Source organism: Pseudophryne corroboree, chromosome 9 (genome assembly GCF_028390025.1).
Source record: "Pseudophryne corroboree isolate aPseCor3 chromosome 9, aPseCor3.hap2, whole genome shotgun sequence".
NCBI classification, from domain to species: domain Eukaryota; kingdom Metazoa; phylum Chordata; class Amphibia; order Anura; family Myobatrachidae; genus Pseudophryne; species Pseudophryne corroboree.
The window spans coordinates 275,080,602-275,100,356 of record NC_086452.1 but is presented as its reverse complement, the minus strand read 5'-3'; the positions used below and the strand labels follow the sequence as shown (position 1 = coordinate 275,100,356).

General features: G+C 44.9%; 1 long non-coding RNA gene across 1 annotated transcript; it reads right to left on the bottom strand.

Annotated features, from left to right (window-relative positions):
- Positions 1-348: 348 nt before the first annotated feature.
- On the bottom strand, positions 349-18,028 carry LOC134956957 (uncharacterized). Its single transcript, XR_010186333.1, has 4 exons — positions 17,388-18,028; positions 16,171-16,284; positions 10,870-10,929; positions 349-1,211 (listed from the first exon to the last, which is right to left on the bottom strand). It is a non-coding gene; the product is annotated as an uncharacterized LOC134956957 (long non-coding RNA).
- Between the last annotated feature and the right edge of the window lie 1,727 nt (positions 18,029-19,755).

Here is a 19,755-nt window from a genome sequence, read left to right as displayed (position 1 = left end):
ATTACTAATGATAAAGATGGAAACCATATTTGTTCATAAGACTCCATTTTGTTTGACATCTGACAAGCTGTTTCAAATTGTTTTCAGCTTAGAGCTGACACAGGAAAATGTACAGACACTGCACTTTGTTTGAACCCATATTGTGAAATTATGACCTATATCTAAGATATACTTTCCTTGCAGAAATATAATGTCAGCAGCTAGACGTGGAGGCTTCAAAAGGTATTTGTCAGTTTGCGGTATAGCAGGTATGGAAACATAACCAGACATATGTAGGTTACGAGCTTAGCAAAAGTCCCCAGTTGCTCCACATAAAACCACATAGACTTTACTAAGAAGATAGGAGTTTATTAACCAATAGGATAAGAAAAGTATGTTAACCAATAGAATTAAAGAGATCATTAACCAATAGGATTATGCTTTGTGTAAGGAAACTACGACACTGTATGCAAATGTGTATCTCTTTATAATGTAATGCTTTCAGGAAATAAAGCAGATCTACTCTGTTATTCCTCACTAAACACACGTGGCTAGTTATTACAAAGGTTGCTTTGTTGACTGGTCACTGGCTGCAGCCGTGTATGAACCTGATGCTGACTGACTGAATGCGTGCTTGAACTTGGTTAAGCGAGGTGTGCCCTATCCTTGTTACCTTTAACAATCTGGAGGTTCCCAAACCGAGATCCACATCACCTGTCGTACAGCGGACGACTGGGCTGACGGTTCTTGGACTGAGACTCAAAACCCATGCACGGTACGTAGAGATATTTCTCTGTAGACTCTCATTCCGTTAACTGTCCAATCTGTTCTGCTGCAAGACAGGTATCGGGATCGTGCGCACAAAGTTCACTCAGTAAGGAGGTTGATTTTCTCTTTTTTCTTCTATTCTCTTGCTTATATGTGCTTATATATGTTACAAAGGCGTATGAATCAATGAATGTGAGCGTGAATTTTTCCTGAGTATTTAGAGTGTGTATACATAATCAACTGACGGGTTGTTAAACTGGACGTTGCTGCAGCTGCCTTCACTGGTGGTAGTGGCTCCTGGGACCCGTGTACTTGGTCTGTATACCTCAAATAAACAGGAGATTGAAGTGGCGTAGTTAAAACATCCAATGAGTCTGGTCAGGTGATCCGGTGCGGTAGCGATCCTATGCGCATACTTAAGTGACCCATGTGGCACTTGAGGGCTGGAACACTGTCTTGTCTGTCTTATAAAGAGAATTAGAACGTAGGTTAAGTCAGTGTTACTGCAGTATAAATGTGTTAAGGTAGTGTAGGAAGACTTTAGAAAGAACTCAGAGTTATGAAACAGACATGTCCCCTTTGTAAGTGTGTAGTACTCTTAGTAAAGGCACACCACAATCAGACATTTTATTTACATTATATTTGTAGTCCAGGAGAATCTCCCCTATGTTCTGAACCTTGGGAAGAAGGATTTTACATATTTGTACCAATTTATTGCCATTTCATTCCTACAGTAAGAGACATTGGAAGGAAGTGGTCAGATATACTTTCTGAATTGAAAGATTCAGAGCAGTATATTGTACACAATATAAGAGTCTAAGTTGTAATCACAGTAGAATATCATTGCATCTGACTTGCATACCTTGTTAGTACCATAAAGCACTTCCTGTCGCTTTAAAAATTATAGCGTACAGAGTTAAGAAAAAAAATCAGGAACGGAAGTCGTTTAAAACTTTTTTTTCTCTCTCTTCTGTGATCTGTAAACACAGACTGGTGCAAGCAATGGATGCAAGTTAAATGTCCTGTAAGGATTGTGTCTGCATAGCTATCATACATAAGTTAGGGGAGGGACATCCATTTGTTTTAAAAGCAGTAGTGTACTCTGCAGAAGAAGGGGTTTGGGAAAATAGAGAAAACCCAGATGATGTGTTCATATTGATGGGATCTCATTTCATTCCAAAGGATAATGACATAGGTAAAAATTGGTTACAAATCACCTCTGCTCCAGGCAATTTTCCTCACAGTTATATCTCAGAGGATCCATTAGATCCAGGCTACTGATATTTCCCGGATTCTGAATACTTAGTGGCCAATAAGTATGGGAAATACAAATACTTATCCTTCGGATGAAGCACCTCGGAGTGCCATGGACATTATGAAGAATGTACATGGTGAGCAATGCTTGAAGGGTATGAGGCGGTTGTTTCAACGGGCAGGATTGTCTATTGATGGCACTCTGGACCCAGACAGGTTGAAACAGATCAGAGTAACCTATGAGAGATATGTGAAGGATAATAAACTGGAGCGTAGGCTTGAGTTGTGGATTGACACGGGTGAATTACTTCAGTATGAGATAGAGTTAGAAGAGGAAGACCAAATTCAGGTACAAATGTCCCTAATAAATTTTGATGACTGGGATGATGCAGACACATCAAGACAGGAAACAATGAGATGTAGAGGTCCCAAGAAAACCAAAGGGTATCCTTACTGGGCATGTCCAAATTGTGGACATTGTAACCCACCAGATGACACAATATGTCCAGTTTGTCAGACACCCTGGTCTTACAAATGTAAACCCTGTGAAGGACCAAATGATAGGAAATCCGTTAGGTTTAAGAAATCTATCAGTGAATTGTTGCCATTACTTAAAAATAAGAAACCTACAAAATATACTTGGAGATGCGGATGCCCTAAACTTATACATTGGCAAACTAAAGAGTGCACAGCATGTAATGTCAAAAGACCAGGAGTGCATCCTAAACAAACTGGATGTGTGGTCTCTAGTCTGGCATCTGCACCTCCAGCATATACTGTACCCGAGGGACCAGTCCCCTATGGATTGTATCCGGTATGTACACAAGATTCAATCACACCTGCTGTAGCAGCTGTGGATGGTAACGCAGCACAGGCAGAGCGGCGCAGAACCACAACATGGTACAAGCCATGGACAAATACAGAACTGTTAACAATAGTCAAGGACATACCAGATATTAAACTTCAACCCATGGGGTTTCTTAAGCAGGTTAAAAGATTAAGAACGATTTATAATGCTACATGGCTAGATCTAGATGAAGTAACAAAAGCCTCTGCAGGAGATCTGATTGCAAGTCAAATAGAGCAAATGCAGCCTGACCCTCCAGGTGAAGCACTTGCCATACCTGGTGAAACCGAGCGCAAAGCTTGTGCTTCTGGCCAGACGTGGATAGAAAAATGTGAACTTTTCTGCAATCGCCTGGTAGAAAATGCACCAGCAGCACAAGAACACAGGCAAATTAAAACAGAATCAGTACAGCAGTACTATGATATCATGCATAGACGCCATACTGATCAAGGCTTTAATATGACAGCGCCTAGAGACATTAGAGTATTCAAGACTGCCTTCCTTAATGGTCTATCCCCCGCCCTAAAGGAAGAATTGTACCGCAGCAGGCCAGAAGCAGGGACATTGGCTCCAGATGTGATGCTCACTATCTTGCGTGCCATTGAACATAATAATCAGGAAAAAGCTGACAAAAAGAAGTCAGCTTCACAGACTATTTATCTGGTACAACAAGCACCAGGTAAATTCCAACAAGATACCCAAAAACAGGGCTCTGATAACAGATTCAGATCCACTACTGAAACAGCAAGGAGACTGGGTCTGTGTTTTGCCTGCAATAAAAAGAGTCATCTTAACAGTGGCGGATTTAGCGGGGGGCGATTAGGGCGAACGCCCCCCCTAAACATACCGCCACCGGGATGGAGGCCGGGTCCCGCTGCGGTGTAGGGAACGAGGTGGAGAGCGGTGCAGCGCGGTGGGGGAAGGGGAGAGAGAGAGAGCATCCTGACGCGCATACAGCGGCTGAGCGGCCTCTGTTCTGACCACGCCCCCTCCTTCCTGTACGCGCGTCAGGACGCTCTCTCTCCCCGTCCCCCGCCACGCTGCACCGCTCTCCACCTCGTTCCCAATGCCGCGGCGGCACCCGGCCTCCATCCGACTCCTCATGCTGCTGGCTGCAGCAGGTGTCACTCACTGTCAGTGTACCCTCCAAACTAAAGTAAGTTTGTGTGTGCCCCCTCTGTGTTCCATGTCTCCCCCCTCTTCTCCTAACTAAAGTATATTTCTCTGACGTCCTAGTGGATGCTGGGAACTCCGAAAGGACCATGGGGAATAGCGGCTCCGCAGGAGACTGGGCACAACTAAAGAAAGCTTTTAGGTCACCTGGTGTGCACTGGCTCCTCCCACTATGACCCTCCTCCAAGCCTCAGTTAGATTTTGTGCCCGGCCGAGGTTGGATGCACACTAGGGGCTCTCCTGAGCTTCTAGAAAGAAAGTATATAATTAGGTTTTTTATTTTACAGTGAGACCTGCTGGCAACAGGCTCACTGCAGCGAGGGACTAAGGGGAGAAGAAGCGAACCTACCTGCTTGCAGCTAGCTTGGGCTTCTTAGGCTACTGGACACCATTAGCTCAAGAGGGATCGACCGCATGGAACTGGCCTTGGTGTTCGGTCCCGGAGCCGCGCCGCCGTCCCCCTTACAGAGCCAGAAGCAAGAAGAGGTCCGGAAAATCGGCGGCAGAAGACATCAGTCTTCACCAAGGTAGCGCACAGCACTGCAGCTGTGCGCCATTGCTCCTCATGCACACTTCACACTCCGGTCACTGAGGGTGCAGGGCGCTGGGGGGGGGGGGGCGCCCTGAGCAGCAATAAAAACACCTTGGCTGGCATATATATCACAATATATAGCCCCAGAGGCTATATATGTGATAAATACCCCTGCCAGAATCCATAAAAAAGCGGGAGAAAAGTCAGCGAAAAAGGGGCGGAGCTATCTCTCTCAGCACACTGGCGCCATTTTCTCTTCACAGTGCAACTGGAAGACAGCTCCCCAGGCTCTCCCCTGTAGTTTTCAGGCTCAAAGGGTTAAAAAGAGAGGGGGGGCACTAAATTTAGGCGCAATATTGTATATACAAGCAGCTATTGGGAAAAATTCACTCAATATAGTGTTAATCCCTAAATTATATAGCGCTCTGGTGTGTGCTGGCATACTCTCTCTCTGTCTCCCCAAGGGTCCTGTCCTCAGTCAGAGCATTCCCTGTGTGTGTGCGGTGTGTCGGTACGGCTGTGTCGACACGTTTGATGAGGAGGCTTATGTGATGGCAGAGCAGATGCCGATAAATGTGATGTCGCCCCCTGTGGGGCCGACACCAGAGTGGATGGATAGGTGGAAGGTATAAACCGACAGTGTCAACTCCTTACATAAAAGGCTGGATGACGTAACAGCTATGGGACAGCCGACTTCTCAGCCCGCGCCTGCCCAGGCGTCTCAAAGGCCATCAGGGGCTCAAAAACGCCCGCTCCCTCAGATGGCAGACACAGATGTCGACATGGAGTCTGACTCCAGTGTCGACGAGGTTGAGACATATACACAATCCACTAGGAACATCCGTTACATGATCCCGGCAATAAAAAATGTGTTACACATTTCTGACATTAACCCAAGTACCACTAAAAAAGGGTTTTATGTTTGGGGAGAAAAAGCAGGCAGTGTTTTGTTCCCCCATCAAATGAGTGAATGAAGTGTGAAAAAGCGTGGGTTCCCCCGATAAGAAACTGGTAATTTCTAAAAAGTTACTGATGGCGTACCCTTTCCCGCCAGAGGATAAGTTACGCTGGGAGATATCCCCTAGGGTGGATAAGGCGCTCACACGTTTGTCAAAAAAGGTGGCACTGCCGTCTTAGGATACGGCCACTTTGAAGGTACCTGCTGATAAAAAGCAGGAGGCTATCCTGAAGTCTGTATTTACACACTCAGGTACTAGACTGAGACCTGAAGATAGTGCTGCTGCAGCGTGGTCTGTAACCCTGTCAAACAGGGATACTATTTTGCGAACATAAGACGTCGTCTTATATATGAGGGATGCACAGAGGGATATTTTGCCGGCTGGCATCCAGAATTAATGCAATGTCCATTCGGTCAGGAGGTTATTAGAGACCCGACACTGGACAGGTGATGCTGACTTTAAAAGGCACATAGAGCCTTATAAGGGTGAGGAATTGTTTGGGGATGGTCTCTGGGACCTCGTATCCACAGCAACAGCTGGGAAGAAAAATATTTTACCTCAGGTTTCCTCACAGCCTCAGAAAGCACTGTATTATCAGGTACAGTCCTTTCGGCTTCAGAAATGCAAGCGTGTAAAACGAGGGAAGAGGGAAAAAGCTGCACCAGTCGGCCAGTTCCCAGAATCAAAATTCTTCCCCCGCTTCCTCTGAGTCCACCGCATGACGGGGGGGCTCCACAGGCGTAGCCAGGTACGGTGGGGGGGCGCCTCAAAAATTTCAGCGATCAGTGGGCTCGCTCACAGGTGGATCCCTAGATCCTTCAAGTAGTATCTCAGGGGTACAAGCTGGAATTCGAGGCGTCTCCCCCCCGCCGTTTCCTCAAATCTGCCTTGCCGACAACTCCCTCAGGCAGGGAGACTGTGCTAGAGGCAATTCACAAGCTGTTTTCCCAGCAGGTGATAGTCAAGGTGCCCCTACTTCAACAAGGACGGGGTTACTATTCCACACTGTTTGTGGTACCGAAACCGGACGGTTCGGTGAGACCCATTTTATATTTGAAATCCTTGAACACATACATAAAAAAATTCAAGTTCAAGATGGAATCGCTCAGGGCGATTATTGTAAGCCTGGAGGAGGGGGATTACATGGTATCCCTGGACATCAAGGATGCTTACCTACATGTCCCCATTTACCATCCTCACCAGGAGTACCTCAGATTTGTGGTACAGGATTGCCATTACCAATTCCAAACACTGCCGTTTGGACTGTCCACGGCACCGAGGGTCTTTACCAAGGTAATGGCAGAAATGATTATACTCCTTCGAGAAAGGAAGTTTTAATTATCCCGTACTTGGACGATCTCCTTATAAAGGCGAGGTCCAAGGAGCAGTTGTTGGTCGGAGTAGCACGGGAAGTGCTACAACAGCACGGATGGATTCTATACATTCCAAAGTCACAGCTGGTTCCTACCACACGCCTACTGTTCCTGGGGATGGTTCTGGACACAGAACAGAAAAAAGTGTTTCTCCCGCAGGAGAAAGCCAAGGAGCTGTCATCTCTAGTCAGAGACCTCCTGAAACCAAAACAGGTATCGGTGCATCACTGCACACGAGTCCTGGGAAAAATGGTAGCTTCTTACAAAGCAAAATTCCATTCGGCAGGTTCCATGCAAGAACCTTTCAGTGGGACCTCTTGGACAAGTGGTCGGGATCGCATCTTCAGATGCATCGGCTGATAACCCTGTCTCCAAGGACCAGGGTATCTCTGCTGTGGTGGCTGCAGAGTGCTCATCTTCAAGAGGGCCGCAGATTCGGCATACAGGACTGGGTCCTGGTAACCACGGATGCCAGCCTTCGAGGCTGGGGGGCAGTCACACAGGGAAGAAATTTCCAAGGACTTTGGTCAAGTCAGGAGTCGTCCCTACACATAAATATTCTGGAACTGAGGGCCATTTACAATGCCCTAAGTCTGGCAAGGCCTCTGCTTCAAAACCAGCCGATACTGATCCAATCAGACAACATCACGGCAGTCGCCCATGTAAACCGACAGGGCGGCACAAGAAGCAGGAAGGCGATGGCAGAAGCCACAAGGATTCTCCGATGGGCGGAAAATCACGTCTTAGCACTGTCAGCAGTGTTCATTCCGGGAGTGGACAACTGGGAAGCAGACTTCCTCAGCGGACACGACCTACACCCGGGAGAGTGGGGACTTCATCCAGAAGTCTTCCAACTGTTGGTAAACCGTTGGGAAAGGCCACAGGTGGACATGATGGCGTCCCGCCTAAACAAAAAACTAGAGAGATATTGCGCCAGGTCAAGGGACCCTCAGGCGATAGCTGTGGACGCTCTAGTGACACCGTGGGTGTACCAGTCAGTTTATGTGTTCCCTCCTCTGCCTCTCATACCAAGGGTACTGAGAATAATAAGAAAACGAGGAGTAAGAACAATACTCGTGGTTCCGGATTGGCCAAGACGAGCGTGGTACCCGGAACTTCAAGAGATGATCTCAGAGGACCCATGGCCTCTGCCGCTCAGACAGGACCTGCTGCAGCAGGGGCCCTGTCTGTTCCAAGACTTACCGCGGCTGCGTTTGACGGCATGGCGGTTGAACGCTGGATCCTGAAGGAAAAGGGCATTCCGGAGGAAGTCATTCCTACGCTGATTAAAGCCAGGAAAGATGTAACTGCAAAGCATTATCACCGCATATGGCGGATGTATGTTGCTTGGTGTGAGGCTAAAAAGGCCCCAACAGAGGAATTTCAACTGGGTCGATTTCTGCATTTCCTACAAGCAGGAGTGACTATGGGCCTGAAATTAGGCTCCATTAAGGTACAGATCTCGGCTCTGTCGATTTTCTTCCAGAAAGAACTAGCTTCACTACCTGAAGTTCAGACGTTTGTTAAGGGAGTGCTGCATATTCAGCCCCCTTTTGTGCCTCCAGTGGCACCTTGGGATCTCAACGTGGTGTTGAGTTTCTTAAAATCACATTGGTTTGAGCCACTTAAAACCGTGGATCTAAAATATCTCACGTGGAAAGTGGTCATGTTATTGGCCTTGGCTTCAGCCAGGCGTGTGTCAGAATTGGCGGCTTTGTCATGTAAAAGCCATTATCTGATTTTAGATATGGATAGGGCAGAATTGAGGACTCGTCCCCAGTTTCTCCCTAAGGTGGTATCAGCTTTTCACTTGAACCAACCTATTGTGGTGCCTGCGGCTACTAGGGACTTGTAGGATTCCAAGTTGCTGGACGTAGTCAGGGCCTTGAAAATTTATGTTTCCAGGACGGCTAGAGTCAGGAAAACTGACTCGCTATTTATCCTGTATGCACCCAACAAGCTGGGTGCTCCTGCTTCTAAGCAGACTATTGCTCGCTGGATTTGTAGCACAATTCAGCTGGCGCATTCTGCGGCTGGACTGCCGCATCCTAAATCAGTAAAAGCCCATTCCACAAGGAAGGTGGGCTCATCTTGGGCGGCTGCCCGAGGGGTCTCGGCTTTACAACTTTGCCGAGCTGCTACTTGGTCAGGGGCAAACACGTTTGCAAAATTCTACAAATTTGATACCCTGGCTGAGGAGGACCTTGAGTTCTCTCATTCGGTGCTGCAGAGTCTTCCGCACTCTCCCGCCCGTTTGGGAGCTTTGGTATAATCCCCATGGTCCTTTCGGAGTTCCCAGCATCCACTAGGACGTCAGAGAAAATAAGATTTTACTCACCTGTAAATCTATTTCTCGTAGTCCGTAGTGGATGCTGGGCGCCCGTCCCAAGTGCGGATTGTCTGCAATACTTGTACATAGTTATTGTTAACTAAAGGGTTATTGTTGAGCCATCTGTTGAGAGGCACAGTTGTTTTCATACTGTTAAACTGGGTATGGTATCACGAGTTCTACGGTGTGATTGGTGTGGCTGGTAAGAGTCTTACCCGGTATTCAAAATCCTTCCTTATTATGTCAGCTCGTCCGGGCACAGTGTCCTAACTGAGGCTTGGAGGAGGGTCATAGTGGGAGGAGCCAGTGCACACCAGGTGACCTAAAAGCTTTCTTTAGTTGTGCCCAGTCTCCTGCGGAGCCGCTATTCCCCATGGTCCTTTCGGAGTTCCCAGCATCCACTACGGACTACGAGAAATAGATTTACCGGTGAGTAAAATCTTATTATGTCCCTGCATTATTTTGGCTCATGCAGTGTGCTGTAATGTGAATTTCGGCTCATTCTGCGTGCTATAATGTGCATTTCGGCTCATTCAGTGTGCTATAATGTGAATATCGGCTCATTCTGCGTGCTATAATGTGCATTTCGGCTCATTCTGCGTGCTATGATGTGCATTTCGGCTCATTCAGTGTGTTATGATGTGCATTTCGGCTCATTCAGTGTGCTATAATGTGAATTTTGGCTCATACAGTGTGCTATAATGTGAATTTTGGATCATACTGTGTGCTACAATGTGAATTTCGGCTCATTCAGTGTGCTATAATGTGAATTTTGGATCATACAGTGTGCTACAATGTGAATTTCAGCTCATACAGTGTGCTATAATGTGACTTTCGGCTCATTCAGTGTGCTATAATGTGAATTTTGGCTCATTCTGCGTGCTATAATGTGAATTTTGGCTCATTCTGTGTGCTATAATGTGAATTTCGGCTCATACAGTGTGCTATAATGTGAATTTTGGATCATACTGTGTGCTACAATGTGAATTTCGGCTCATTCAGTGTGCTATAACGTGAATTTTGGATCATACTGTGTGCTACAATGTGAATTTCAGCTCATACAGTGTGCTATAATGTGAATTTCGGCTCATTCTGTGTGCTGTGGAAACAGAATTTGTAGGCAGATAAGAACCACTTGGCCCATCTAGTCTGCCCCTTTTTTTTTTACATTATTTTTTATCTCTAACCTTATCTGATCCTTATTTCTTTGTAAGAATATCCTTATGTCTATCCCATGCATGTTTAAATTGCTCTACTGTCTTAGCCTCTACCACCCCTGATGGAAGGAATGGCGGTTCGCCAGTCTGTATCACCAGTGCGCAGGGTTCTCTCCACTAACTGCCAACATTTTATTAGTAATGGCAACAATAGGAAATTTAAAAGCGAACGGGAAGGGCATTACTAAGTGGGAGGGGCTATGATTAGGGGGAGGAGTCATAATTCTTAAACCGCCCCCCCCTAAAAGTTAAGTCTAGATCCGCCACTGCATCTTAAAAGGGACTATCAGAAATGGAAAAATCAGCAAACCAATTTGCAGAAACCATTTTAGAGCAGCCACAATTCTCTAGACAAGCACAAATCAGATTAGGAACACGGCCCCAGAGTGCCCACTTTTCCCTGCAGAGTATCTAAGGCAGGACCCCAATGTAATTTACCTCTAACTCTTAATGGAGGTCCAATCATCAGGGTTTTGGTGGACACCGGGGCAGCCAGATCTGTAATAAGAAAAGACTTAGTGCCCAAAAATCTAATTTCAGTTGATCAAGTACATGCTACAGGTTTACATGGGCAAACACAGTTCCTACAACAATCCAAACCAGTAAAAGTTTCTGGCCCAGAGGGTAAATCAGTTGTCACACAGTTTCTCATATCTGAGGACTGCCCAGTAAACTTAATAGGAGAGGATCTTTTATCTGCCCTAGAAGCCTGTATAATATTTAAAGATGGAACTGTGTCGATTTCAACTCATGCTTGTGACAACCAAAGAATTGCTTTTGATACTTACATGTTTGTCTCATCTCAGGAGTGTAACTCCTCAAGTACTTCGCTTCCTGAATTGCTTCAAACATTACCACAGGACCTGTGGTCAAGCAGTAAAGTAGATGTGGGTTTACTCCCAGTAACACCAGTGGCTATCAAATTGAAGCCCAATGTACAACCAGTTAAAATGAAACAGTATCCCCTAAATAGTGAACAGATGGAAGCGATAGGGAAACAAATTGGGGATTATGTTAAGGCAGGGGTCCTTAAGACCTGCAGGTCCCCTTGGAATACGCCTCTGTTTCCCATTAAAAAATGTTCCCAAATAGATGATAAGCCCTCTTACAGGCTTATACATGACCTACGTGAGGTCATCAAGAGGATGATCATAGATAGTCCTATTGTTCCCAACCCGCACACACTTCTCAACCAGATTCCAACTAGTGCTACAGTATTCACTGTCATCGATCTCGCCAACGCATTTTTCAGTGTGCCCATTACTGAGGATAGTCAGTTACTGCTAGCCTTTACCTTTAAGGTACAGCAGTACTGCTGGACAAGATTGCCTCAGGGAGGAGCAGTAAGTCCCAGTGGATTTAGCGAGGCTATGGTATTGGTCCGTCAGGAATGGGCACCAGAGAATGCGTCCACAGTACTGATACAATATGTAGATGACCTACTTTTGTGTGCAGATGACAGACAGAAATGTGAACAAGACACATATTCCTTGTTATTATTTTTACACAAAAAGAATTGCAAGGTATCCAAGGACAAGTTACAGTACGCACAAGACAAAATACAATTTTTGGGTCATTGTATTTCTGCTAATGCTAAACACATTACTACAGAGAGGAGAAATGTAATTTCATCAGTTAGACCTCCTCAGACACTTAAACAACTCAGATCCTTTTTAGGACTAATCACTTATTGCAGAGAGTGGATTGTAGGCGCATCACAGAAACTACAAGTGTTATATGATGCCCTAAAGGGACAAAATGCACAAGGTGCATTACTCATGACACAAGAACAGCTAGATGCTTTTTGTCAGTTAAAAACAGACATAATATCAGCACCAGCATTAGGACTTCCTAATTATGCAGGGCCTTTTAATTTGTTTTGTTGTGAAATTTCAGGCCATGCGCAAGGAATATTAACGCAGGTACATGGTGACAAACAGCGACCCCTAGCGTATTACTCAGTACAGTTAGACCCAGTCATACGGGCAGCACCAACATGTGTCAAGTCAGTAACAGCAGCAGCAGCGTTACTGTTAGACAAGGCTGCTGATATTGTTCTGGGTCATCCCTTAACTGTACAGGTGCCTCACTCAGTGGCTGAAATTCTTAACCAAGCACAGACTAAACATCTATCTGCTGCTAGACTAACCAAATATGAAGTAGCATTGCTTAATGTCACTATCGAACGTTGTACTTCTTTGAACCCAGCTACATTATTGCCGCTGGTTTCAAAAGAGGGGAATGGTGCGAGTGATGATGAAATGACAGGCTCAGAAAACCAATAAAATTTTTCAATTTCTACACACGATCAAGAACATGATTGTATAGAGTTAATGACCCTTGAAACCGCAAGTACACCAGACATACAGGAACATCCTCTACTAAATGCAGATTTACATTTATTTGTGGATGGCTCCAGGTACTATGTGGATGGGGATCCGCATACAGGTTTTGCAGTTACCACAGAAACAGACATCTTAATACAGGAACCCTTGCCATCAGGTAGTTCAGCTCAGGAGGCAGAACTTAGGGCTCTGATAGCAGCCTGTATTTATGCTGAAGGTCAAACAGTTAACGTTTATACAGACTCAAGGTACTGCTTTGGTATTGCCCATGACTATGCAGTTATCTGGAAGAGCAGAGATTTTATAGGTTCTTCAGGAAAACCAATAAAACATGCAGACTGTATTAGGGCATTATTTGCTGCCTTTCAATTGCCAAAGAAATTAGCAGTCATAAAGGTCAAAGCGTACACTAAAGAGGATACTGCAGAGGTCAGAGGAAACGCTCTAGCTGATCAGGCAGCAAAAGCTGCAGCAGTCCAGCCTCTGCCAGACACTCAGGTGATGTTAACTGTCACACCAGAGTCATTAGACTCACAGTTTTTGTGCAAATTACAAGCACAAGCCTTAGGCAAGGAGAAAAAGGATTGGGAACAATTAGGTGGGCGAATACACGGTGACAAATGGATGGTGGAAAACCGTCTCTGTTTACCACGCTCACTTTACCCAGTCTTTGCACAAATATTGCATGGAAAAACGCATCAATCCAGAGATGCAATGGTGAGGATTTTAAACCAGCATTGGGTAGCACCAGGTTTCACACAAGCAGCACAGGCTTATGTTGCACGATGTGTAACTTGTGCTTTACATGACCCAGGAAAGGTTGTGAAGGTACCAGCAAAAAGTACCCCACAAACTTGCTACCCCTTTCAGAGATTACAAATAGACTTTATCCAGTTACCTAAATGTTCTGGGTATGAAAATGTACTTGTGTGCAAAGACCTATTTTCAAATTGGGTCGAAGCTTGGCCTTGCAGGGCAGCAAATGCTAAGACAGTTGCAAAGAAGTTAATGCAAGAAGTAATATGCAGGTTTGGCGTACCTGAAGTTATTAAAAGTGACAAAGGTACTCATTTTACAGGAGAGATATTGGGCAAAATTTTATCTGATTTAGGGGTTACCCAGGCCTTCCACACGGCTTATCATTCACAAAGCAGTGGTTACGTGGAAAGGACGAACTATACCCTAAAATTGAAGCTACAGAAATTAGTGGCAGAAACAAGTAAAACATGGTTAGAATGCTTGACCATAGCTCTTTTCTCAGTTAGAAATACTCCCAGTGGAAAGCATGGGTTAACACTGTATGAAATCCTTTTTGGTACTGCAGCTAGGACAGGCTGCTATTTTCCTCAATAACTGCAACATGAGCATGGTGACTTAGCTCCGTATGTAATACATATACAACAGCAACTAACCAAAATGCACGACAAAGTTTTTGGTTCTATTCCAGATCCTAACAAGTCACAGGAAACGCATGAACTGAAGCCAGGTGATTGGGTGGTCACTAAGAAACATGTAAGAAAGTCTCTAGAACCCAGATTTGAAGGTCCATTCCAAGTCCTGTTGACGACAGCCACGTCGGTCAAATTGTGTGGAAGGGATTTGTGGGTACATGCATCACATTGCAAAAAAGTAACAAAGGAAGTATTATCCAATCACGATACACAATCAGAATGTACAGATATCATCTCATAAGCCCCAGACCAGACATGGGTCTGTGGGCATGTATAATGTGTTATTCAGTTCTTATTGTTGGCATGGTTATCCTTATATGGTCATTAATACTCGATCCATACTATTATGAGGAGTCACGTGACAGGGCCATAAGTGGTAACCATACCAAGGGTAATGACACAAAGGGAAATATAAATGAATCATTAATCTCCCTATTCTATCAGAAATGTCTACCGCTATGACTTCACCAAATACTCCAGTAAATGCATATAAACCTAGAAGACGCAAATCAGTAGGTGCAATAAGGAACAACTGTAAGCAAAAGACTGCAGTAGAAGAGTGTATTTTTAGGTATTGTGGGTCTAATTCAGAGGCAACATGCAAAGAGTGGTGCAAGGGTGACCCCTCGCACACGGTACATACACAACCTCTCGATACCTACCATACATTACTGGGTAAAGATGCAAACCTTTCAGACTGTTGGATTTGCAGTCACGTCCCAAGAGGACAAGGAAATGTAGGATTTGTCCCAGTGCCCGTCACATATGACATGGTCAAAAACCGTGGTTGTGGAGAACACACTGCACCCCCTTATGATATGACCAAAGCTCCAGCTTTAATAGTAAAAAGTTATCATTTTACTAAAGAACAACAGGTAGTGTGTATAAATAAATCTGTAGGAGAAGAAACAGCCAAACGATGGGCAGGATGGAAACCTGATGAAGGGACTGATCTTACTGGAATAAAAAATTTTGGGGCCACCACAAGCTGTACACATATATTAAATATAGATAATCCAAAACACCTTTGGGCCACAATAGCAAAAATGGTAGGGTTAAATGTCTCTGAAACATTGGACCCATTGCATGATAGGAAACCAGGAGAGGAATATCCTTGTGAACTCTTGGATGAAGCAATAATATATGCATTGTAGGATGAGCCATACACTTTACCTAGTGGGATCTATTACATATGGTAGACGGGCTTATAAATGGTTATCATACAATGCTTTTGGAATATGTTTTATAGGTACACTCATTCCTGATGTAGTTACATTAGATCATGAGGATATGAAAGAACAATTTACATCCAAGGTGACACCCCCAGGCCAGAAACTGACCAAACGTGAAGTTAAAACAATAAGCAAGAAATATAAGCATCTCTTTACCTTAAGTACAGGCTACAAACTGGGATTGGGTTTTGGAAACATAATTACATTTGGTACTTGGGGATCCACTGCAAATTAGAAAATGATCCAGGCCTTGGGGGATATAATTGACAATATCACTGAAATATATGATAGTACCTTTAGGTATATTGGACATGAGCTCCAAGCTGTCCGAACAGAGCTTATTCAGCACCGCATGATTTTGGATTACCTTACAGCAGCTTCTGCAGGCTATTGTGTCACGTTACAAACTGTATATGGAGTTAAGTGTTGTACTTATATAACTAATGATACTAACCCAGAAGATATTATTGATGAAAAGATGAATGGAGTAATACAGTTGAAAAATCAGTTCGCTATTGACCATAACTACACCAGTGTAATTCCAGACTCATACTTTTCTTGGCTTTCATGGTTAAATCCAAACAATTGGTTCCAGGGCATAGGAGGATGGTTAGCAGGAATATTGTCCATTATTGCCAAGATGCTTGCTTTGCTATTAGTAATATATATTGTTGTAAAGATTATTGTGTGGATAATACAAAAGATACTTACACAAAGATCTTTTTCTGTCCGAGGTGTTTCTGAAACTGGAAAATCACAACCAATTTATCTGGAACTTATGGGAGACACCACCATATACAACTCCACTGCATTCTACTGTGATACCTGCCATACAAGATACACAGAAGCTTTCAGCTGTCCCTATTGCTATGATGACATGATCTAAAGGAACATTGCTATCACAATATGAAGTTATAAACATTTTCAAGGACTATGAACATTATAATGATTTAATCTTGAGAAAACGCTTCTCCTTTGTGAACTTTCTCTTGTGGTTAGTAATAAGAGGATAGGGAACATTGGTTCTGCCTGATCATAGGGGTGTTGAATGGACTAGCCCACGTATGTTGTGCCCTTATGGTACATCAGTCGTGAAAGTAGGTGCCCCTATAGAATCAATGACCAGGTAAAGGAAGGGTAGCGTAACAGTAAAAATTAGAAACAAAGAGGGGAAGTTGATAAAGATGGAAGCCATATTTGTTCATAAGACTCCATTTTGTTTGACATCTGACAAGCTGTTTCAAATTGTTTTCATCATAGAGCTGACACAGGAAAAAGTACAGACACTGCACTTTGTATGAACCCATATTGTGAAGTTATGACCTATATCTAAGATATACTTTCCTTGCAGAAATATAATGTCAGCAGCTAGACGTGAAGGCTTCAAAAGGTATTTGTCAGTTTGCGATATAGCAGGTATGGAAACATAACCAGACATATGTAGGTTACGAGCTTAGCAAAAGTCCACAGTTGCCCCACATAAAACCACATAGACTTTACTAAGAAGATAGGAGTTTATTATCCAATAGAATAAGAAAAGTATGTTAACCAATAGAATTAAAGAGATCATTAACCAATAGGATTATGCTTTGTGTAAGGAAACTACGACACTGTATGCAAATGTGTATCTCTTTATAATGTAATGCTTTCAGGAAATAAAGCAGATCTACTCTGTTATTCCTCACTAAACACACGTGGCTAGTTATTACAAAGGTTACTTTGTTGACTGGTCACTGGCTGCAGCCGTGCATGAACCTGATGCTGACTGACTGAATGCGTGCTTGAACTTGGTTAAGCGAGGGGTGCCCTTTCCTGGGGTTACCTTTAACACTAACTACGTTATAATTAGTGCGGAGGTTGTCTAATGATGGCCGGGAATGGTGTAAGGCTTGCTATGCCAGTGTTTAAGGCTAGTTCTGGTCACTTACACTAGCCGTGGTTGCTGTGTAGTCATCTGGCACTCCCCCGACTCTTTCCTTCTTTCTGTTCCCAGTGCAGGATGCGGATGTCCATAAACTACCTGCGATTTTCTGGCAGCACCTAACTACCGCTGCGACTCCGGACCTCTCCGCCATACCTCCCAACTTTGTCTCTGACCAAGCAGGGAAAGGGGCGTGGCCTATGAAAAGGGGCATGGCTTTGCGGGAGTGCCCCACGACCGCGAGCCACGCTCCTGTTTTCTTCACTGAGGGGGCATGCCCAGTGCTTTGTGATCTGCTGGCATGCCCCCTCTCCGCCAGCTCCACTGAACAGACGCTGTGCGCATGCGCACAGCGTCTATTCACCGCTGCTCTGCTAGGCAGAGCAGCGCGTGCAGGGGCCTCCCAACTGCCCCACCCCCGCCCAGCGGCCCACGGGTGGTACAGAGGGACAGTTTAAAAAAACTGGACTGTCCCGCAAAAATCGGACAGTTGGGAGGTATGCTCTCCGCTGATGCTGCTTGTTATCTCACTGGCTTATCTCCACACCAGGTCAGCGGAGCCGCTTCTCTCTCTTTCACTAATCTCTGGTAGCTGCTGCCACCCCGCTCATACCTGCAATCGCACTGGAGGATCCTCTGCTCCACTGTGCCGCCTGCCCACCATTCAACAGCTCCTCCTCAACTGTCACCCCTGGGCTCTTATCTCCTCTCAGGTAGCTCACGCTCCCCTCTCCTCACGCAATAAAGTAGAAAGCATAGTTCATTGACACTGCCACATCCCTAAATTCATCACGGTATTATTGTACTATTTACATAGGGGGTCATTCCGAGTTGTTCGCTCGTTGCCGATTTTCGCTATATTGCGATTAGTCGCTTACTGCGCATGCACAACGTTCGCAAAGCGCATGCGCTTAGTTATTTTACACAAAAGTTAGGTATTTTACTCACAGCATTACGAGGATTTTTCATCGTTCTGGTGATCGTACTGTGATTGACAGGAAGTGGGTGTTTCTGGGCGGAAACTTGCCGTTTTCTGGGCGAGTGCGAAAAAACGCTGGCGTTTCTGGGAAAAACGCGGGAGTGTCTGAAGAAACGGGGGAGTGTCTGGGCGAACGCTGGGTGTGTTTGTGACGTCAAACCAGGAACGAAACTAACTGAACTGATTGCAATTGCTGAGTAAGTCTCAAGCTACTCAGAAACTGCTAAGAAATTTCTATTCGCAATTTTGCTAATCTTTAGTTCGCACTTCTGCTAAGCTAAGATACACTCCCAGAGGGCGGCGGCTTAGCGTGTGCAAAGCTGCTAAAAGCAGCTAGCGAGCGAACAACTCGGAATGAGGGCCATAGCATATACTATTACCAAAATTAGTATGCACACACTTAACTATAATTTACACCAGATCCCAATTGGTATGCCATAAATATTAAGCATGGCTACACTTATTTATAAAATTATATATGTATGTTTGATCCAGCCTATAGTAGTAAATATTAATATTGTATTATATACAGTATCCAGTGTATAAAATTATCAGTGTTTAGGGCAGGGGCGGATCCAGAAGAAAATGATAGGGGGGCACCATGGAAGGGGCAAGTATATTTGCGTGCGGCTTCGGTGCATGTGAGGTGGCACTTCTAATACAATGCCCACAGTTGTAGCGCTCATTATGCAATATCCACTGTACTGGTAGTGCCCCTTATATAGACCCCATAGTAGTGGTGCCCCTTATGCAATGCCCGTATTGCCCCCAGTAGTATTGTTGCCTGTAGTAATGCCCCCAGTCATTTAGCGCCCTAGTAGTTATGCCCCCAGTGGTAATGCCCCTGCAGTTATGACCCCAGTAGTTTACCCCCCCTTTAGTTTAGCCTCCCAGTGGTAATGCCCCCAGTAGTTTGCCTGCTTGTAGTTTAGCCACTGTAGTTATGCCCCCCTTGTAGTTTAGCCCCCAGTAGTAATGTCCCCAGTAGTTTGGCCCCTTGTAGTTATCCCCCAGTAGTTTGGCCCCTGTAGTTATGCCCCCAGTTGTTTGGCCCCCCTGTAGTTTAACCCCCAACTAGTAATGCCCTTGTAGTTATGCCGCCAGTGGTAATGCCCTCCTGTAGTATGCCCCCAGTAGTTAGCCCCTTTGTAGTTGGCTCCCAGTAATAATGTCCCCCAGTAGTTTGCCCCCAGTAGATGCCCCCCAGTAATAATGTCCTCCAGTAGTTTGCCCCCAGTAGTAATAACCCCTAGGAGTTTGCCCCCAATAGATGACCCCCCAGTAGTAATGCCCCCAGATGCCCCTCAGTAATAATGCCCCCAGTAGATGGCCCCCAGTAAAAATGTCCCCAGTAGCTGCCTCCAGTAGTAATGCCCCCAATAGATGACTCCCCAAT